This window comes from Mesoplodon densirostris, chromosome 6 (assembly GCF_025265405.1).
Source record: "Mesoplodon densirostris isolate mMesDen1 chromosome 6, mMesDen1 primary haplotype, whole genome shotgun sequence".
Classification (NCBI taxonomy): domain Eukaryota; kingdom Metazoa; phylum Chordata; class Mammalia; order Artiodactyla; family Ziphiidae; genus Mesoplodon; species Mesoplodon densirostris.
Window position 1 is genome coordinate 76,748,083 of NC_082666.1, and position 23,224 is coordinate 76,771,306.

At 40.6% G+C, this 23,224-nt stretch overlaps 1 protein-coding gene across 4 annotated transcripts in view; it reads left to right on the forward strand.

Moving 5' to 3' along the window:
* TJP2 (tight junction protein 2) overlaps positions 1 to 23,224 on the forward strand; it is a 134,381-nt gene that overhangs the window by 15,109 nt on the left and 96,048 nt on the right. For 2 of the 4 annotated variants that reach the window (XM_060102268.1, XM_060102264.1), the window contains exon 2: positions 12,343 to 12,463. The exons of 1 other annotated variant lie outside the window; for it this stretch is intronic. The gene's annotated coding sequence lies outside the window, so the exon portion shown is untranslated. Of the gene's footprint in view, positions 1 to 9,801; positions 9,823 to 12,342; positions 12,464 to 23,224 lie in introns of those variants that run through there. One more of the 4 variants, XM_060102263.1, reaches the window with a different exon arrangement.

Sequence of the window (23,224 nt, forward strand, 5' to 3'; positions counted from 1 at the left end):
CATGGCCCAGAGGACCCACCCTATCCTCTGAACATGCCTAAACACATAATTTAAATTCATTGTGGTTCCACTATTTTTTTCTTTTTTAAAACTAATTAATTTATTTATTTTTGGCTGCATTGGGTCTTCGTTGCTGTGCACAGGCTTTCTGTAGTTGTAGCGAGTGGGGCTTACTCTTCATTGCGGTGAGCAGGCTTCTCACTGCGGTGGCTGCAGAGCATGGGCTGTAGGCGTGCAGGCTTCAGTAGTTGTGGCTTGCAGGCTCTAGAATGCAGCCTCAGTAGTTGTGGCGCACAGGCTTAGTTGCTCTGCGGCGGCATGTGGGATCTTCCCGTACCAGGGCTCGAACCCGCATCTCCTGCATTGGCAGGCGGATTCGTAACCACAGCACCACCAGGGAAGCCCTGTGGTTCCACTGTTGAGAGATTAAACAGAAAGTATTTGAGAGAGAGCAGAAGTAACCTAGCCAAGTTTAGGTGGTTCAACCAAGAAGAGCTTTCTGGAAAAAATGAAGATATAACTAATTAGCAAGTAAAAGAAAATAACACACACACATGACATATATTTTATGCTGGACATTACATGTGCTAAGTGCTTTACAATTAAAAACTGATTTAGTTTTTTTTTTTTAATTTTCCCTGTTTCTTTCTTTTTTTTCCCCTCCAGTTTTATTGAAATATAATTGACATACAGCACTGTATAAGTTTAATGTATACAGCATAATGATTTGACTTACATACATCATGAAATGATTATCACAAGTTTAATGAACATCTGTCATTTCATATAGATACAAAATTAAAGAAATAGAAAAAAAACTTTTGTGATGAGTGCTTTTAGAATATACTCTCTTAACGACTTTCACATGTAACATACAGCAGTGTTAATTATATTTATCATGTTGTACATTACATCCCTAGTACTTGTTTATCTTATAACTGGAAGTTTGACCTTTTGACCACCTTCATCCATTTCCCCCTCCCTCTACCCCCACCTCTGGTAACCACATATCTGATTTCTTTTCCTATGAGTTTGTTTGGTTTTTTGTTTTTGAAGTATAACTGACCTACAGTGCTATGCTAGCTCCTGGTATACAACATAGTGATTTGGTATTTCTGTACATTTCAAACTGATTACCACAGTATGTCTAATTATGATATGTCACCATACAAAGATATTACACAGTTATTAACTATGTTCCCCATACTGTACATTTCATACCCATGACTCATGTATTTTGCAACCTAAAGTATGTGCCTCTGATTTAGTTTTTAAAACAGCCCTATGAGGTCAGTGTTATTATTAGCCTCACTTTACAGATGATGAAATTGAGGCAAAGAAACATTAAGTGACTTATCCAAGGTCACACAGCTAGTTAGTGGTAGAGCTGGACTTCAGTCCTGGGCAGTGTCGTGCCACAGTTCATGCTAAGGAGGTTGGGGGTGGGTGTCGGCAGGTGGGATGTGGGATTATGTGAACTACTTCTCTCTAGCCACTGGCCACAGATTGCTGGATCTCAACACTTCACACCTTGTGTAGTCCCTACCAAGTTCCAGAGACTCTGTCCCTTTCTGAAAGTTGCAGAGCAGAGGTGACTGATATCCCCTAACCCAATGAATGGCCGAGCCCTTCGTGACTTAAACCAGCTCCTGTCAGTGTTCTCACTGCTGTGCACTGCCACTGCTCAGCTGCTCCCAGGCAAGAGAACTGCCCAAATCCTCCAACTCTAGGTTCAGCGTAGAAATGTAACATGAACACAGTTTCTACCGACAGTAAGAAAGAGTGAATTTCCCTCACATAAGGAGTTGAAAGTTTTTTATTTCTTAGGAATGAGGGTACTTATAGAATTACTATGTATTCAAGTTATTTGGGAGGTACAGTCAAGTGATTTTAATTTTGGCTTTTAATTATTCAGTAGCAGAGGTTAAAAATTTGTGAAATATGGTAAGGGAGAACTTCCCCAGTTGGTGAGTACCACCTGAGCTGGGCCCCTTTCCTCTGCTCCCTATAGCAGGCCCGGAGACCCTACTTTCTCTTTTTGATGGTTTCCATCATTCACTTCAGCCCCTAGGTTCCTGTACCCTTCAGTCAGTCTCCCCATTTCCCCCACAAAATCACTCATCCTTGGGCTTTTCTGTAGCTGCAGGGGAGGGTCAGAAGTTGGTAAGTACTCCTTGTGCTTGCCTGCAAAGAAATGAGGATTAAGGAAGGTTTCTTACAGAGGTATTAGGAATGGAAAAAGGACAGATGGGAGAGATGGAAGGAAGGGAGGGAGATGATATCCACTGACTACAAATACATCATCTCATTTATTATTTACAGCCACCTCTGCACTGTGGTCTTCTTGCAGCTTTACAGATAAAGTTCAGAAGGGTCAAGTAACTTGTTCAAGGTCACATGGTATTAAACAGCAGAGGTGGGATTCAAATCAAGTCTTCCCATTTAAACTCAGCTCTCTTTCCCTGTGTCACGGGTTTGGTATGACTGGGCACCCCAGGAATGGGCGAGAATGGCTTCAAGGTCTCATGCCAGGAGAGCCAGGAGGAGGATGCTAGAAACAGGAAAAGGCAAGAAGCAACTGCTGCTGGGGGCTGGGCAGTGGGTTCCTTCAGGTAGATATTGGGTTGGGTGGGAGGACAGGGTTGAAAGGACAGATTTGGTGACATCCAGTTGAAGGTAATAGTATAAACCCAGTAGTGAGTGCATTTTGAGACTGGCTATGAAGAGAGAAGACTAGTATGAGGTGACCGGGGGTTGGCGGTGGGGAGAAATGGGGTGTGTGTTAAATCTAGGAGATCCGCAACTAATCTTGAACTCTCTGTAATTCTCTTACACCATGTAGTCTTTTTCTTACAGTGCTCTAGTGGCTCATCTGAGTAGCAAACATGTAAAGGTGTATTCTATATGTAGCTACTGGGGGCGGGGTGTGGGGATGAAATTATGCCTAAAGTCATATAATTTATCTTATGTGCAGTGGAGTTTAAAAAAAAAAAAACAAAACTGTTTCCCTGACTCTTCCACTTTTAGTTAAGGCTTTTTTCAACTCCCTGAAAAGCAGACCACACCCTGGCCTGTTTGGGGCATTAGTTCATTTCCATTTTTATACTTCTAAAGCACAGGAACAGTTAGAATACCCCGTGAAGAAGGATGTCCACTGTTTTCCTCCCGCAGAAATAAGTAGAAATAATCAGTTCAAAGGGAAGGTCAGTCTTATCTGTGAATTTCTATATTCAATTTTGATTATTCAGGAAGAGAACTTGAGCATCCTGACTTAAAAGTTTTTTGGATCATGTATATTTAACAATTTTTAAAAAATAAATAACTGATTTTTAAATCAGATAGTTGTAGTTATAAAGAATTTCTAGAACTCTAGAAATTGGAATTAACCAAGTAAATGAATATTTCCGAAGATGTAGAATTACAAAGAAAATAGCCTTATAATTACATATCTGGATGGAGTGTTTTGGCTAGATTTATTTTCTTCTGGGTTATTGTCCTCAGGTACTATTATGAGGGAGTTCATACAAAGATGACAGTTTTTAAAAATGAAGAAATAAATTAGAAAACTGAACAATCTTATTTGTGGAAGAAAAGCAAATTCTTCCTAATGACTTGCTAAAGCAGAACTTTTTTCCTAATGAAAGACCCAATTTTAATCTTGTATGATATTATCATAGATAAGAATCACTGTGTAAGAGTTATTTAGTTAAATGCATCAGAAATTCCTACAGAAAATGAAACTCTAATACATGCCGTTTATAAAGTATTGTCACTTTCACTGTAGTAAAACAGTTTCCAACGGATAACAAGTTAGCTTGATTTTTGTTGTTGGTAACTCAGACTTCATTTCTTGTTTGAGAGGGTTGTGTAGTAATTTTTATCACGCGTCATTAGAAATACAATTTGTTAGAACAAAGACTGTTGTGTAAGTATAATTACATCGTCCTGTATGATTAAATGAGGGCTGTATTGGAGCTTTTTTTTGGCAGTGGCAGCTGTAGCCAACCAAGTTCAGCCTATAAAAGAATTCCTGTGACTAACTGGTACTAATTGTTTGTAGAACAACCAGTGGGAGTAATATCATGAATGATATGGAAATGGAATATTCCAAGATCAAATGGTTTGTCCGTTGTTTTCACCACTTACTGTGGTCAGATTATATTACGGTATCCATGGGAGATTCATTCCAGGACCCCCAAGGATACCAAAACCCAGAGATGCTCAAGTCCCTTATATAAAATGGCATAGTATTTGCTTACAACCTACACACATTCTCCTGTATACTTTAAATCATCTCTAAATTACTTATAATATTTAATATAGTATAAATGCTACATAAATAGCTGTAAATATAATGTAGATGCTATGTAACTAGTTGTGAGTACTATGTAAATGCTATATAAATAGTTGCCAGAGCTAGGCAAACTCAAATTTTGCTTTTTGAAACTTTCTGGAATCCTCACCCCCAAGGTTGGTTTTACCTGTGGATAGTAATCCTCAAATGTGGAGGGCCGACTGTAATTATATAATCGGGCCAAGTGAAGCGGGGGCTTTTAGTCTGTTGCTGGTTTTGGAAGATAACTTGGTGTTCATCTGTTCAGGCCTCTAATGAAGAGGGAAATTGAGGCTTAGAGAGCAGTTGAAGTGTTAAGTTACCGACCTTGAAACTTCTTTTGCACACACCCCATCAGATTTTTACGCATACTCTATAATATATATGAGTATATTACTTTATAAATTATATACTTTTGGGACTTTGGGAACTAAGATCCTGCATACCTCGAGGCGCAGCCAGAAAAAAAAAAGGATATACTTTTATGTAACTTAAAATATACAGTAAGTTCCCTACATATGAACCTTCACATTGTGAACTTTCAAAGATGCGAACGTGCATTCTCATGCCCAGTCATGTAAGTTTGTTCCCATGTCTAGCGTACATTGTCACGTGCAGCTTGCCCTCCGTCTCCTATTGCTGATGATCCCTCAGCTCTACCATCTCCCACCTCCTCCCCCTCCTCCAGTCAGTAACTCTTCTTGCCTGTTCACTTGATGCCAGCCCCTGTATGCCAGCTGTTGTACTGTACTACTGTACTTTTCAAGGTACTGTACTGTAAGATTAAAAATGTTTTCTTTATTTTTTGTGTTTGTTTGTTTTCTATGTATTAGTTGTGTGAAAAGTATTATAAACCTATTACAGTACAGTACTATATAGCCGATCGTGTTAGTTGGGTACTTAGGCTAACTTTGTTTTACTTATGAAGAAATTGGACTTACAAATGTGCTCTTGGAACGGAACTCGTTCATATGTAGGGGACTTACTGTATTAGTTCCTAAAGTAAACATTACAAATATTTAATAACATAAATGCTTAAACTAAAATTTTAATAGACGAGACAAAAAATAGATGGTTTAATATTTTCTTCCCACACCCCAAAGATTGTTGGTATATGCACCCTACTTTGGAGACCACTGATTTAGGTCCCTTAAATTAAAAAAAAAAAGAAAAAGAAAAAAGAGACTTGCTGTTAGGGAAAGAGAGAGACTGTGGAAGAAGAGTTCAAGATTTGGGGGGATGTGGAAGGATTTGGGACACTTATTCACTGTGAATATCTAGGTTAGTCAGAAGTATTACAGGACGACTCTCCTTGATTTTACTTCCCTTCTGTATGTGAACTTGTTTAGACAAGGAGCAGTACAACGTGTATTGCAGTAAATAGAAAAGAAGAGAAAATAGCTTGAAGAAGTGGTCAGGGAGGCATATAAATCAGAACTCTTTCAGAGTGACAAAAACTCAAGTAAAACTAAATTTCACAAAAATCAATTTATTATCTTAATAAAAGTGTACCTAGGATCTCCTAGGATGACAGTTATCTTAGGCATAGCTGGATCGAGAAACTCAAATGATGTCATCACATTTCCCCTGGTACCGTTTCTCAGCAACTAGTGGAGAGCCCTTTCCACCTGGTGGGGAACATGATTGCTAGCAGCCCTAACCTCCCATCAGCCCTGGTTACCAACTCCAGTGGAGAGAGGGCATTTCTCTCTGAATGTCTTATTTTCAGCCCAGGGAGGGCTGGTCTACCCAGGCTGGGTCATGTGGACTGTGACCCATTAGGTTGGCCATATGATGGACCATCCACCTTTACCCTATGAAAAGAGGGTAAGAAAAGTCCTTACAGCTGAGAGGAGACATTTATTAAAAAGGGAGAGGGGTTCGATTCTGAATATCTCCAAATAGTTATTATTTCCATGCTAGCAGAGCTCACCTCTGTTGGGTTTTAGAGGTATTTAAAAAGATATTTTAAAAAAACAGAATTGTTTCTCTATTAATTAATCTTTGCTTTGCAATTGACTCAAGCAAAAAGTTTATAGCATTTAGAAATGCATTGCCATAAATGACAACTGGAACTCCTTTTTCAGTGTCAAGCGCAGCCTTTTAGAGAAAGGTATTTATAGAAGGAGCAGATCTGCTTCTGATTTTATTTTACCCAGAGGCATGCAGGCTTTTTGGACCAATTATTATTTTATTACTAGACCTTGAGATAAATCACATCCTGTGCTGTTAGTACTTGAAGGATTAGTGGCCTCAAGGATTTATGTGTGGATTAATTGGGGATTGTACGTTAGATTGCCGTGTTTAAAACCACCGTCATCCTGCAAATCATTTTCATTAGTGCTTTATTCAAAATTCTCTAGCCTTATATAATACTGTTGCAGGGAAGTTTATTTATTTATTCGTGGTTTGGCCTTGGCCTCGCCCCCATGCCTTACCCCCTACAGTGGAGTGTAATAGCTCTGCCTAGGGGTACGCTGAGCATCTAAAAGCAGAGCAGCTTCTGGTATTGCAAAGATTACTTCATCTGCTTCAGCGGAACAGTGCCCAAAATTTACTTGACCTTGTACTGAAAGAGACAAGATGAGGTACAAGAAATATATGGCTATTCTGGAAGCAGCAGTTGGTATCACCCCACTTAACAAAAGAGAACTTCTACCTGAGAGCAGAAGACACGTGAACCTTTGGCAGCACCCCGGGTAAGCAGCGGAGACCAGAGATGCTTTGTGTGTTTCCGGGGCCTAGATGGAAGAAAGCGTCATCCCTGTCATAAGGGTAATAGATGTTGAGTTCTTCGTTGAGAACTTGTTTCTTTCTTTTTCTTTTTGTGTAGCTAGCCTCCCGTTTATTTGTTTAGTTCTTATCAGCATTTTAAATAACATTGCTCCCCAAAGCAATTTATACATTTTATCTCGTTTATCATACTCATTTTCTAAGCACACTACCTTTTTATGGCTGAAGTTAAATTCCATTTCAAGTTCCATCTGAGCTCAGATTCCAAATTTGTGTCATCTCAGCAAATGAGAACTTGTTTCTTCCTGGCAGATATGGCCTTCCCAGACTGAATTAAAATAGTCAGTAATGAAATTCATGGAAATAATACTCTAAGAAAATTCCTGGTCTAGCAGTCAAGAAGATGAAGTAATGGGTGTGTCTAGAGCCCATTTTTACATTCAGAAATTTTAATTTCATGATTTTGAAAATTTTTTTCATGGTCTATAAACGTAGCAGTTCTTAAAGATGAAGTAAATTGTGCCTTATTTTTTTTTTCCTACAATGCAAGTATTTTTCTGACTGAAGTGTACATGCAGACTGTGTTTCAGGTAAACACTTCTCTTGAAACAGCAGTCTTTGCTTCACATCTCTTTCTACAGCCCCACTGATTTACCATGTTGAAGAAACGTTTCTGAATGGTTAAGAGGCCTCAATCCTGACTTTATTCTCTGAAGTCCTTCATCTGTGTCTTTTATATGTTGAGAAGTTTAACTGAAGGTGTCTGTATGGTACACAGTATTTTTAAAGACCAAATTCAATTTTTAAACTGAACAAGCCACACATTGGCACTCAGGGACCAACTTGAGGTATCTGTATAGCTAATGATATTTCTTTTTAAAAAATAGAAAGTCACTAGCTCCTTTTATCATATGAACAACAGATATTCAGAAAAATAAGGAGGGAAAAAATCATCCATAGTCCCATCTTCCTGAAAGGATTACTATAATCATTTAGGTCAGTAGTTCTCAAGGGAGGGGGTGCAGTGGCAGGAATTGTCCCCTAAAGGATATCTGGCAATGTCTGGTCACACTTCTGGTTGTTCCAGCCCTTGGGGGTTGGGTGTGGAATTGGTATCTAGTGGGTAGAGGCCAGGGATGCTGCCCAACATCCTACAATGGACAGGACAGCCCCCGCCCCCCACAATAAAGAATTATCCAGTAAAAAATGTCCATGCTACTGCTGTTGAGACACTTGATTTAGGTAGATTCTCTTCGAATCTAAAAGGTAGTTTTTATTGGAAATAAATTAGGTATTTCTTTGGGAAGTTTCAGAGATGCTTTAGAATGGAATCCTGAGGCAGCATGATGATGACAAGGATGACTTTGCTGTTGTCTTGAAAGTCAAAGGAAGTGAGTATATGTGTAGAGGGTGCAAGAGGTATAGAGTGACCCTAGGAGAGACATTGTGGGTCAGTGTTTAGTGATGACTATGGAAAACATGTTGTAATGACCAAAGTGTGATTCCTCAAGTAGCCCCTAGAGATTGGGCATACCTTAGCCCGGCCCTTCGTCCCAGAATGACAGAAATTTAGAGCTGGGAGGACCTGTTGTAAGGGATGGCAAACAAGTTTCATAAGTCAGGCCAAAGCCTGCTGATGGGTGGACGACTTAGAGGGTCAAGTCAGGGAGGATCCCCAGGCCAAGTATGGAATATTGTGAATAATGAGGGATGTTTGTTCTGGACATATAATTTGGAGAATTGGGAAGCTGCAATACACATGGCTTATATCTTTACCATTCCTTAATTCTAATTTGGTCTTCGAATTTTACACATGTGAAACAGCCTCATTTGAGTCATCATGATCAAGGGCTTGGCCCTCAGACAGCAGCTGGATGTTCTTAGTTTCTGGCTCAGGACCATTCAATAAGGGATTAACCCTAAACAAACACACATGATTCAGATGTGTAAATTGATTGCCACATTCTTTATTTCTTTTTGGAGATAACCTTTTCCAGCCATCAGGATGAGTAAGTACCCTAGGTAGAACCGCCTCTGGTTCTCCTCAATTCCCAAGTCTAGCCAAACAGAAGTCAAATTATTCATTCCAAAGTGACCCTTAATAAGAGAAGTTGAGTGTTCCTTTTTTTTTTTTTCTTAAGAGAACATTCCTTTAAGCCTAATGAAATAGCACTGCATCACAGGTCAAGATCTTCCTTATATCTGTAAAACTCTGAGTTCCTTGAATATACATGGACAAAACAGTATTTTGCTGATCCTCATTTTTTGTTTGCTGACTCTCTTATCACCTCACACAGCCTTCCTGTGGACATATAAATATCCCTTGCTGACCTTGTAGTAAACTCTCCTTTCCTGGTATCCTAGGACGGATTATCTCCTACTGATTAATTTACTTAATGAGTTCTAAATCCTTCAGAGGCACCTGGATATCTTATTTCTCACCCTTTAATGTGCATATGAGTCACTCTGTTAAATGCAGATTCTGATTCTGCAGATGTGTTGGGGCCTGAGAGTCTGCATTTTAATATGCTTCCAGGTGATACTGTCAGTTCAGGTGATGCCCACCCAGTGGATGGTCCAGATGATGCTGATGCTTCAGTCATGAACCACACTTGGAGGAACAAGCATCTAGAGAGACACTTTCCATGATATCCTACTTGTTCTCTCTTGACCTCAGAGTTCTCTGATCTTCCTGAAAACTTTCTGTCCCAATACCTTCCCTCCCTGCTGCTGTTAGACATCTCAGTGGTAAGAAGGTAGGTGGTTGGCTGTGCTTCTACAGAGGGAAATCTGCCCACCAGCATTCATACTGGAGATTTCTATTGAGCTGGTTGACTGAATAGTGGGGCCAGTATTTCTTCCAAGAATTCTATCCCTTTCATTCTTTTCAAGAAATATTCCAGGGCTTCCCTGGTGGCGCACTGGTTGAGAGTCCGCCTGCCGATGCAGGGGACACAGGTTCGTGCCCTGGTCCAGGAAGATCCCACATGCCGCGGAGCGGCTAGGCCTGTGAGCCATGGCCGCTGAGCCTGCGCATCCGGAACCTGTGCTCCGCAACGGGAGAGGCCACAGCAGTGAGAGGCCCATGTACCACAAAAAAAAAAGAAAAAAAAAAAAGAAAAGAAATATTCCAATTGCTGCAACTTACCTATAATACTGCATAGTCTTTAAGAGCAGCTCCTTTTGTGTTTTAAAACATAATTGGAAGTCAGGTAATGATTGAGTTTTCAAAACCTCAAGGAATTCTTTCACCACCAACCCCCTCCTCCTTTTAGTACTTTGTCTTGCTGTCTGCAAACAGGCCTGTGCTGGGGCTTCTACTCTGCAAAATGTAATCACATGATAGGCCAAAACTGGCTGAACCAACCAATTGACTGTATATTGCAAGTTTATTGAAGCACAGATTGGATGTCTTACACATGTGTATATTGATCCTAATGCCCGGCAAATGGCAGGTGCACAACAAATCTTTTGCCAGTGCTTACTTGGTTTTAGCATAGACACAAATGAAAAAAAAAATTTTTTTTTAAGAATTGACATCCATTTACAAAAATACTGAGCCACTTACGGATTTCCCTTTTAAAGTTTTGTAAAGTTTTCCAGCACTAACTCATGTTACCTGACAAAAAATTTGCATATTGAACTCCAAGAGTATTATTTAGTTTTTTATTCCAAGCTTATTGACAAGGTAGCCCTAGTCAATAATAGTGTATTTCAGAAATGGCTGATTGTTATTGGTGGTTCCGGTACATGTCAAAAACCTCAGGCAATATCATAAAAGAAAGTTAAAATCAGGATGTTATCAAAATTCAGAAAACTGATTTAATTCAAAAGCAAGCCATTTCAATAAAAGAAGCAAACTCTCTTTGGAACTGACACCTGTAGGAAAATTTCATATTAAGGCCAAAAGCATAACCAAGCCCACCTTGATCTGCTGGGCATTTATTTATCGTGGGAAGTAATAATAGAAACCATATATGGGCTGGGCTGTAATCCTGTTGCTTGCTTTGTAGGTTATCCAGATGGCTCTGCTTTAGCCTGTGCCCACATTTCCTGCTGATCCTTGGAGAAGGGAAATGTGTCCCCTGCCTGTACAAATAGAATGGACACTATCTCTTATTTCTGTTTCATTGTGTAGGGAGTGTTTTGCACAGATGCCACAATATCACTTTGTCTAGCAAACAGAAGAGTATGTCCAGAACTGGTGAGAAGCCACATTCCTCCTCCCACTGTTAGCGCTCTCTGAGATGCCCCACGTGAGGCTGCCGGGGCCCAGGCCCAGCCCAGAAATGAACTTGCCCCCTTGTGCTGTGTGAAAGGCACATGCAGGATTCATAAAAATGTCCAGAAAGGGTTTTCTTGGGTTTCCCTGGGATGAGGGGTAAAAAGAAAAAAAGTATTTGCCATCTTTTCTGATTCGGGGCAACCCACACATAAATATATAGAGATGAGCCAGTATTGTAATTATCTTTTAGTTGAAAATGTTTTTTCTATTTTATATTTTAAAATGGTAAATTTTATATTAAGTGTATTTTACCACAATTTGAAAAAGTTTTCTCTAGATGTTTTCTCACCTGCTGAGTACTTTTTTTTGAACCTGAAAAGTGAATTCTTATAAGAGCTTGATCCTCAGGATGGTCCTCAGGTGGATGGATGGTGCCAAACTTCACATGATTGCTCATTTTTTTCCATTTTTTGAAGACTAGAAACATTAGGGGCAGCAATTGCACTCAGAGATATATTTCCAAGAGAAATGAAAACTAGGTCCATATACACATTTGTGCATAATAGCTAAAAAGTAGAAACAACGAACCCAATGTCCAACAGCTGTAAAGTAGATAAGTATGATATAGCCATACAGTGGAGTGAAGCTCTGACGCAGGCTACAATGCAGATGCAACTTGGAAACATTACGCTAAGTGAAAGAAGCTGGTCACAAAAGGTCACGTATTGTATGAGTTCATTTGTATGGAATCTCCAGAAGGGGTAACTATATAGAAACCCAAAGTAGATTGGTGGTCGTCTAGGGCTAGGGTGGGGGAGGGGAGGGAATTGGAGGATTAGGGAGTGATATCTAAGGGGTCCTGGGTTTCTTTCTTGAACTAATGAAAATATTCTAACATGGATTGTGGTTATGGTTGCACAAGTCTGGGAATATATTAAAAGCCATACTATAAATGGGTAAATTGTACAGAATGTGAACTTAAGTGCATTTCGAAGATCTTGCCAAGCTGGGAATGACTGTGCTGGATTTTTAACAACACTGTCTTTTTCAGGGTGCGAAGTACCACATTATTATCATCTCCCTGTGAGTGGGATTGGTACCCCAGCTGCACCTCCTGGCACAAGTGCTCCAGGAAACACAGACTAGTGCCGGTTGACAGCCTGCTTTACCAGGTACTTGCTTTTTTGTCTCTCATCAGCCTAGTTACTGGCTTTCCTCCACCAAAAGTGTGATGTAAATTATGTCACATCCTGGAAGTTAAGGCCACCATTTTCGATGTTGCTGATAGTGAAACTGTTTAATATCCAGGAAAATTTAATTGTAATGGCCTATTTCCCAAAGAACAGGAAGATCTTACCCGCATTTATGATCTGAATCGATAGGTAATTTTGGGCGAATGCCAACTGAGGTGCTTCCTGCTAAAGCATGTAAGTCCAACCCCCGTAGTTCAGAATAAATGCCTAGCAAGGTATTTTGATGTCTAGGGTTATAGGTCATTTTGGTAGGTCACGTTTGTTCTATTAGCTTTGAGGTAGCAGAATTATGTAACAGTGGTAAGCACTTTGCTGAAAATAAAAAAGACATCAGTCACACTGGCTTCTAAAGATTATGTACAGGCTTTTAGCAAAATAGGTGAGTATTACCTATTTACTGATTCAATTTTAAGTACGAATTAAGTGGGATTTACAAGGTATTAAATTTTATTTTGACAGATGCTGGGATGTATTTGTTCTTAGTTACACTTTAACCACTGATGATAGGCCTGACCATGGACGGCTGGAATGGGGTTAGGATTTTTTCCGTGTGCTTGTTTCATAATTCCTGTCTGTTTAAGCTCGAGGATCCTGCTGGGGTGGATTCCAACTGCATGTCAGCACTGGAGTTTAGTGGAGTGTGAATAGCAGATAGCTGCTCAAATCCTAGGGTTCCTGCCTTCCGACTCTGTGATCTTGGGCACATCTTAATGTCTGAGAGCCCCAGATCTGTAAAAAGGGAGTGTTAGGGAATTCCCTAGTGGTCCAGTGGGTAGGATGCTGTGCTTTCACTGCTGAGGGCATGGGTTCAATCCCTGGTCAGGGAACTAAGATCCCCCAAGCCATGCAGAGCAGCCAAAAAAAAAAGGGAGTGTTAACATGAAGCTGAATGAGTTAACATATAGCAAGCACTGGGCACAAACCAAGGCCTTAACTGAGGCCTTTCTTGGAGTCTAGTTGTCCAAATGGGGACACTTGCGTGGGGAAGTCCTTAGTGTCCACTGAACTGACAGGGCTGGGAGTGGATTTTGTTTACTGAGATGTTCTCTATGGAGCTCGTAAAGGTTCCAAACATAAGACAGATGCTTGCCCAGACCCTGGAAGTGGTTTTCCTGAAAGTAGATTTCTAGGTAGGATCTGTTGCTTTAGTCAAATGACTTAGAGGGGCGGCATGGAGTATGGCAAAGGAGGGGTTGGGGCCGACATTGTCTTTGGAGGGAAGGATCTTTCTGACTCAAGCAAGCCCTTTCTGATAAATATCTCTCTGGTCGGATTCCCTACACTTGTGACCACATTCCCTTCAATGTCAGTTTGGTTTCCCAAGTCAGTCTTACTCCAAAGCTCTTTCATGTGTAAACACTGAAGCTTGGGTTTCTGGGTAAATTAGCCTCAGGTGAGATTGGGTGGTGAGGTTTTCCCCCACATGGCTGTAGTTTCAAATCCAGCAAACATTTATTAAGAGCCTTTTATTTGCCAGGCACTGGGCAAGGTGTTTTCACCCATCTTGTTTATCCTCAGAACATTCCTGAGGAGATATTGCCAGCTCCCTTTTGCAAATAAGGAAACTGAGATTCAAAGATTTTAAATGGTTTCCCCAAGATTGCATAGCCTCTGATTCCTAAGTTCAGTGAGATTCCTATAGTAGCAGCTGTTTTCTATACTAACTTTACAGAGCTTGAAGACTTAACTCCTAAACTAGGATAGTAACAGGTTTTTTCTCAAGGGCCAGTTCTGATCAATTGATAGTGGCTGCCTGGAGCTAAGGATTCCTAGGTGCCATCCACGTTTGTTGAGTACGAATGTTGTGATCCATAAGCAATGTCTGGTGTGGGGGGAGGAGGGTCCCTGTAGCGCACACTCTTGACCTGAGGTTTCTGATCATCAGCTTCTACCTGCAGCTGTCCTCCTTTACAACCTTGGAGTCTCTGGAGAGCACTATTTGCCTGGCACTTGTTTGTTGCTACTTGGTGTTCACTCTTCTGATGTGGCAAAATCACCTTTGCCTCTGTGCTCTCAGGAAGGATGCTAAGAGTCTGGGCAGAGACTCACTTCCTAGATATGGATTCTCACTGTTAGGTAATTTAGATACTTTAGAGTTATTATCAGCTCGTCCCATAATATGGGCATAGAAAAGTGAGTGAGTTGAAGGTGAAAATTAAAAACTTCTGCACCCCTGGGAGCCTCTCTGCAGTGCCCTCTCCCCTGGGGGGTCCTCATCAGTAGGGATACCTGGGGAGCTCACACCAGCAGCCCAAGCTCTTCCTATGGAATTGGAGACACTCATCACAATAGCTCTCAAACTTTTGACTGCATCAAAATCACCTGGAGGGCTTGTTAAACCACAGATTCCTGGGTCCCACCCCAAAGAGTTGCAGCTTCAGTCAGTCTGGGGTGAGGCCCAGGAATTTGCATTTGTAACAAGTTCCCATTCAGGCTCATACTTCTGGTTTCCCAACCATGCTTTGAGAACCACTAACTTGGACAGTACTTTTTTTTTTAATTAATTTTATGGCTGCATTGGGTCTTCATTGCTGCGCACGGGCTTTCTCTAGTTGCGGCAAGCGGGAGCTACTCTTCGTTGCGGTGCACAGGCTTCTCAGTGTGGTGGCTTCTCTTGCTACGGAGCTCAGGTTCCAGGCATGTGGGCTTCAGTAGCTGTGGCTCGCGGGCTCTAGAGCACAGGCTCAGTAGTTGTGGTGCATGGGCTTAGTTGCTCCACGGCATGTGGGATCTTCCCAGACCAGGGATCGAACCCGTGTCCCCTGCAGAGATCAAACCCAGGTCCCCTGCCTTGGCAGGCGGATTCTTAACCACTGTGCCACCAGGGAAGTCCCTGGACAGTACTTTTAACAGTTGCTGTAGAGCATGGGTTTGTTTATAGGTGGTGTGTGGCCAGTTTCCCTACCTGTGGTGAAGGGATTCTTTCCGCAAACATTTAATGAGCACCTCACACAGCACTGCCTGAGGGAAATTTAGAGGAATGTAAAGGCTTGTGGGGCATCTGGGAGTCTAATTTGGGATCAGTAATTACATTGCTGTGTGAAAAGGGCTGCTCTCACCCTGTACTGTAAGCAGAAGGCCTGAGGCAGTGATTATGTGACAGGAGGCCTTCTGCGGGGAGGTGATATTCAAGAGGAACCTGAGGAGGGAAAGTTGTTGGCCAGGTATGAAAAGAGGGGAAAAGAAACGCGGGGAGCAAGACTGAATCAGAGGCCTGGAGATGCTGCACTGAGTGAGAAGAAAAGTTGTTTGTGGTGAGGATTCCATTGTAATTCTGATAGGAAGTGAAATATCAACCTACAGTAATAAAGAGGAAAGCTTTTTGTTTATTTGGGTGCTTATTACAGTGTACTTGGTACTGCACTGAGTGTTTTACCTGCATTGTTTTCATTTAATTCTCATACCCACCCTATGAGGTGTAGGTCCAACTGTAATCTTGATTTGTATTAGTTTCCTAGGACTGCAGTAAAAAAAAAGAATATCGCAGACTGGGTGGTGTAAACAACAGAAATGTATTGTCTCGCAGTTTTGGAGGCTAGAGGCCTGAAATCAAGTTGTTGGCAGGGTTGGTTCCTTCTGAGAGTTATGAGGGAAGGATCTGTTCCAGGCCTCTCTCCTTAGCTTGTCGGAGGCCGTCTTCCCTCTATATGTGTCTGTCTCTGTGTCCACATTTAACCTTTTTATAAGGATACCAGTCATACTCGATTAGGGCCCAACCTAAAGACCTCACTTCAACTTGATTACCTCTGTAAAGACCCTGTCTCCAAATAATATCATATTCTGAGGTAATGAGGGCTAGAACTTCAACATGTGAATTTGAGGAAACACGAAACAACTCATTACACCATTTTACAGATGCAGAAACGGAAGCTTAGAGGGTTTAGATAAGCTGACCAAATCACACAACCATTGGGTCCAACCGTGTAAACTTGCCATTTTTATAGCTCAGAAACAGTTGAATAGGGGCAATGTCATACTTTAAACCTAAGAAGTAGCAGAACTGGGGCTTGTTGAAACCCAGGTCTGATTCACCTTGTGCTCTTTCACCCAGTGCTTCAATTTGTTTACTAGCTTTTCCTGTTTTTCTGCTGTTTCCTCATGGTTCACGGGGAAAAGCAGTGGTATGGAGATCAGGATACCAAGGCGCTAGCCTGTTTGTTTCTGGTTCTTGAGTTTCTGGATAAGATACTCTTATAGTTCAGTTTTCTATACTGCCTGTTTAAGGAGAGTGGTCGGAAATTATTAGAGTATGTGAAATTAAAAATTCATTGCTAGTAAAATGTTAAATACCTATAAATATACAGGTTATCTGAGTATAGATGTTCTATTCTTTTTTTTTGAAGAAGGGAATTACACCCCACTTTTTTTTTTTTTTAACATCTTTCTTGGAGTAAAATTACTTTACAATGGTGTGTTAGTTTTGCTGTATAACAAAGTGAATCAGCTATACATAAACATATATCCCCATATATCCTCCCTCTTGCGTCTCCCTCCCACCTTCCCTATCCCACCCCTCTAGGTGGTCAAAAAGCACCGGGCTGATCTCCCTGTGCTATGTGGCTGCTTCCCACTAGCTATCTGTTTTACATTTGGTGGTGTATATATGTGCATGCCACTTTCTCACTTCATCCCAGCTTACCCTTCCCCCTCCCCGTGTCCTCAAATCCATTCTCTACGTCTGCGTCTTTATTCCTGTGCCACTCCTAGGTTCATTAGAACCACTTCTTTTTTTTTTAGATTCCATATGTTTGTTAGCATGTGGTATTTGTTTTTCTCTTTCTGACTTACTTCACTCTGTATGACAGTCCCTAGGTCCATCCACCTCACTACAAATAACTCAATTTCGTTTCTTTTTATGGCTGAGTAATATTCCGTTGTATATATGTGCCACATCTTCTTTATCCATTCATCTGTCGATAGACACTTAGGTTCATGGCCTGGCTATTCTAAATAGAGCTACAATGAACATTGTGGTACATGACTCTTTTTGAATTATGGTTTTCTCAGGGTATATGCCCAGTAGTGGGATTGCTGGGTCGTATGGTAGTTCTATTTTTAGTTTTTTAAGGAACCTCCATACTGTTCTCCATAGTGGCTGTATCAATTTACATTCCCACCAGCAGTGCAGGAGGGTTCCCTTTTCTCCACACCTTCTCCAGCATTTATTTTTTGTAGATTTTTTGATGATGGCCATTCTGACCAGAGTGACGTGATACCTCACTGTAGTATTGATTTGCATTTCTCTAATGATTAGTGATGTTGAACATCCTTTCATTTGTTTGTTGGCAATCTGTATATCTTCTTTGGAGAAATGTCTATTAGGTCTTCTGCCCATTTTTGGATTGGGTTGTTTTTTTTTTTATGTTGAGCTGCATGAGCTGCCTATATATTTTGGAGATTAATCCTTTGTCAGTTGCTTAGTTTGCAAATATTTTCTCCCATTCTGAGGGTTGTCTTTTCGTCTTGTTTATGGTTTCCTTTGCTGTGCAAAAGCTTTTAAGCTTCATTAGGTCCCATTTGTTTACTTTTGTTTTTATTTCCATTTTTCTAGGAGGTGGGTCAAAAGGATCTTGCTGTGATTTATGTCATAGAGTGTTCTGTCTTTGTTTTCCTCTAAGAGTTTTATAGTGTCTGGCCTTACATTTTGAGTTTATTTTTGTATATGGTGTTAAGGAGTGTTCTAATTTCATTCTTTTACATGTAGCTGTCCAGTTTTTCCAGCACCACTTATTGAAGAGGCTGTCTTTTCTCCATTGTATATTCTTGCCTCCTTTATTAAAGATAAGGTGACCATATGTGTGTGAGTTTATCTCTGGGCTTTCTATCCTGTTCCATTGATCTATATATCTGTTTTTGTGCCAGTACCATACTGTCTTGATTACTGTAGCTTTGTAGTAGAGTCTGAAGTCAGGGAACACGATCCCTCCAGCTCTGTTTTTCTTTCTCAAGATTGCTTTGGCTATTCGGGGTCTTTTGTGTTTCCATACAAATTGTGAACTTTTCTGTTCTAGTTCTGTGAAAAATGCCATTGGTAGTTTGATAGGGATTGCATTGAATCTGTAGATTGCTTTGAGTAGTGTATTGTCGTTTTCACAGTGTTGATTCTTCCAATCCAAGAACATGGTATATCTCTCCATCTGTTTGTGTCATCTCCGATTTCTTTCAACAGTATCTTATAGTTTTCCGCATACAGGTCTTTTGTCTCCTGAGGTAGGTTTATTCCTGGGTATTTTATTCTTTTTGTTGCAATGGTAAATGGGAGTGTTTCCTTAATTTCTCTTTCAGATTTTTCATCATTAGTGTATAGGAATGCAAGAGATTTCTGTACATTAATTTTGTATCCTGCTACTTTACCAAATCCATTGATTAGCTCTAGTAGTTTTCTGGTGGCATCTTTAGGATTCTCTATGTATACTATCATGTCATCTGCAAACAGTGACAGCTTTACTTCTTCTTTTCCAATTTGGATTCCTTTTATTTCTTTTTCTTCACTGATTGCTGTGCCTAAAACTTCCAAAACTATGTTGAATAATAGTGGTGAGAGTGGACAACCTTGTCTTATTCCTGATCTTAGTGGAAATGGTTTCAGTTTTTCACCATTGAGGACGATGTTGGCTGTGGGTTCATCATATATGGCCTTTATTATGTTGAGGTAAGTTCCCTTTATGCCTACTTTCTGGAGAGTTTTTTTTTTTTTTTTTTTTTTTGGCGGTACGTGGGCCTCTCATTGCTGTGGCCTCTCCCGTTGCGGAGCACGGGCTCCGGACACGCAGGCTCAGCGGCCATGGCTCACAGGCCCAGCCGCTCCGTGGCATGTGGGATCCTCCCGGACCGGGGCATGAACCCGTGTCCCCTGCATCGGCAGGCGGACTCTCAACCACTGCGCCACCAGGGAAGCCCTGGAGAGTTTTTATCATAAATTTGTCAAAAGCTTTTTCTGCATGTATTGAGTTGATCATATGGTTTTTCTTCTTCAATTTGTTAATATGGTTTATCACACTGATTGATTTGCGTATATTGAAGAATCCTTGCATTCCTGGGATAAACCCCACTTGATCATGGTGTATGATCCTTTTAATGTGCTATTGGATTTTTCTTGTTAATGTTTTGTTGAGGATTTTTGCATCTATGTTCATCAGTGATATTGGCCTGTAGTTTTCTTTCTTTGTGACATCTTAGTCTGGTTTTGGTATCAGGGTGATGGTGGCCTCATAGAATAAGTTTGGGAGTGTTCCTCCCTCTGCTATATTTTGGAAGAGTTTGAGAAGAATAGGTGTTAGCTCTTCTCTAAATGTTTGATAGAATTCGCTTGTGAAGCCATCTGGTCCTGGGCTTTTTTTTGTTGGAAGAATTTTAATCACAGTTTCAACTTCAGTGTTTGTGATTGGTCTCTTTATATTTTCTATTTCTTCCTGGTTCAGTCTCTGGAGGTTGTGCTTTTCTAATAATTTGTCCATTTCTTCCAGGGTGTCCATTTTATTGTCCTATAGTTGCTTGTAGTAATCTCTCATGATCCTTTGTATTTCTGCAGTGTCAGTTGTTACTTCTCCTTTTTCATTTCTAATTCTATTGAGTCTTCTCCCTTTTTTTCTTGATGATTCTGGCTAGTGGTTTATCAATTTTGTTTATCTTCTCAAAGAACCAGCTTTTAGTTTTATTGATCTTAGCTATTGTTTCCTTCATTTCTTTTTCATTTATTTCTGATCTGATCTTTATGATTTCTTTCCTCTGCTAACTTTGGGGTTTTTTTGTGTTCTTCTTCCTCTAATTGCTTTAGGTGTAAGGTTATGTTGTTTATTTGAGATGTTTGTTTCTTGAGGTAGGATTGTATTGCTATAAAATTCCCTCTTAGAACTGCTTTTGCTGCATCCTATAGTTTCTGGTTGTCGTGTTTTCATTGTCATTTGTTTCTAAGTATTTTTTGATCTCCTCTTAGATTTCTTCAGTGATCTCTTGGTTATTTAGTATTGTATTGTTTAGCCTCCATGTGTTTTTATTTTTCACTGATTTTTTCCCGTAATTGATATCTAGTCTGATAGTATTTCAGTCAGAAAAGATATTTGATATGATTTCAATTTTCTTAAATTTACCAAGGCTTGATTTGTGACCCAAGATATGATCTTTCCTGGAGAATGTTCCCTGAGCACTTGAGAAGAAAGTGTATTCTGTTCTTTTTGGATGGAATGTCCTATAAATATTAGTTAAGTCCATCTTGTTAAATGTATAATTTATAGCTTGTGTTTCCTTATTTATTTTCATTTTGGATGATCTGTCCATTGGTGAAAGTGGGGTGTTAAAGTCCTTTACTATGATTGTGTTACTGTCGAGTTCCCCTTTTATGGCTGTTAGTATTTGCTTTATGTATTGAGGTGCTCCTATGCTGGGCGCATAAATATTTACAATTGTTACATCTTCTTCTTGGATTGATCCCTTGATCATTATGTAGTGTCCTTCTTTGTCTCTTGCAGTAGTCTTTATTTTAAAGTCTCTTTAGTCTGATATGAGAATTGCTACTCCAGCTTTCTTTTGATTTCCATTTGCATGGAATATCTTTTTCTCTCCCCTCACTTTCAGTCTGTATGTGTCCCTAGATCTGAAGTGGGTTTCTTGTAGACAGCATATATACGGGTCTTGTTTTTGTATCCATTCAGCCAGTCTGTGTTTTGGTTGCAGCATTTAATTCATTTACATTTAAGGTAGCTATCAATATGTGTGTTCCTATTATCATTTTCTTAATTGTTTTGGGTTTATAATTATAGGTCTTTTCCTCCTCTTGTGCTTCCTGCCTAGAGAAGTTCCTTAAGCATTTGTTGTAGAGCTGGTTTGGTGGTGCTGATTTCTCTTAGCTTTTGCTCATCTGTAAATGTTTTTTTGGGTTTTTTTTTTTTGCCGTATGCAGACCTCTCACTGTTGTGGCCTCTCCCATTGCGGAGCACAGGCTCCGGACACGCAGGCTCAGCAGCCTATGGCTCACAAGTCCAGCCGCTCCACAGCATGTGGGATCTTCCCGGACCAGGGCATGAACCCTCCTCTTCATCGGCAGGCGGACTCCCAACCACTGCGCCACCAGGGAAGCCCTGTAAATGTTTTAATTTCTCCGTCGAATCTGAATGAGATCCTTGCTGGGTAGAGTAATCTTGGTTGTAGGTTTTTCTCTTTCATCACTTTAAATATGTCCTTTCACTCCTTTCTGGCTTGCAGAGTTTCTGCTGAAAGATCAGCTGTTAACCTTATGGGGATTCCCTTGTGTGCTATTTGTTGTTTTTCCCTTGCTGCTTTTAATATTTTTTCTTTGTATTTAATTTTTGATAGTTTGATTAATATGTATCTTGGTGTGTTTCTCCTTGGATTTATCCTGTATGGGACTCTCTGTGCTTCCTGGACTTCATTAACTATTTCCTTTCCCATATTAGGGAAGTTTTCAACTATAATCTCTTCAAATATTTTCTCAGTCCCTTTTTCTCTTCTTCTTCTGGGACCACTGTAATTTGAATGTTGGTGCCTTTAATGTTTTCCCGGAGGTCTGTGAGACTGTTCTAAATTCTTTTCATTCTTTTTTTTTTCTTTATTCTGCTCTGTGGTAGTTATTTCCACTATTTTATCTTCCAGGTCACTTATCCGTTCTTCTGCCTCAGTTTTTCTGCTATTGATTCCTTCTAGAGAATTTTTAATCTCATTTATTGTGTTGTTCATCACTGTTTTTTTCCTCTTTAGTTCTTCTATGTCCTTGTTAAATGTTTCTTGTATTTCTCCATTCTGTTTCCAAGATTTTGGATATCTTTACTATCATTGCTCTGAATTCTTTTTCAGGTAGACTGCCTATTTCCTCTTCATTTGTTTGGTCTGTTGGGGTTTTACCTTGCTCTTTAATCTGCTGTGTATTTCTCTGTCTTCTCATTTTGCTTTACTTACTGTGTGTTTGGGGTCTCCGTTTCACAGGCTGCAAGTTCGTAGTTCCCATTGTTTTTGGTGTCTTCCCTCAGTGAGTAAGGTTGGTTCAGTGGGTTGTGTAGGCTTCCTGGTGGAGGGGACTGGTGCCTGTGTTCTGGTGGATGAGCCTGGATTTTGTCTTTCTGGTGGGCAGGACCACGCCCGGTGGTGTGTTTTGGGGTGTCTGTGAACTTATTATGATTTTAGGCAGCCTCTCTGCTAATGGGTGGGGTTGTGTTCCTGTCTTGCTAGTTGTTTGGCATAGGGTGTCCAGCACTGTAGCTTGCTGGTCGTTGAGTGGAGCTGGGTCTTAGCGTTGAGATGGAGATCTCTGGGAGAGCTTTCACCTTTTGATATTATGTGGGGCCGGGAGGTCTCTGGTGGTCCAATGTCGTGAACTGGGCTCTCCCACCTCTGAGGCTCAGGCCTGACACCTGGCTCAAGCACAAAAACTGTCAGCCACCTGCCTGGTTGGCGGGAGGAGTCTTGGTAAAAAGCAGATTCTGGGGAATTCCCTGGCAGTCCAGTGGTTAAGACTCCGCGCTTTCACTGCAGAGGGCACGAGTTCGATCCCTGGTTGGGAAACTGTGGCAGGCACCTGACACTTGAGAGAGCAGAAGGGTTTAAAGTCAGAAGAACTGGATGAAGTGATGCCTCAGTCACTTGCTGGTTGTGGAACCCAGGCACAGCCCAAATCTCCCTCAGCCTGTTTCTCACATTAATGGAAGTTTGGAAGAAGTTGATTCCAGT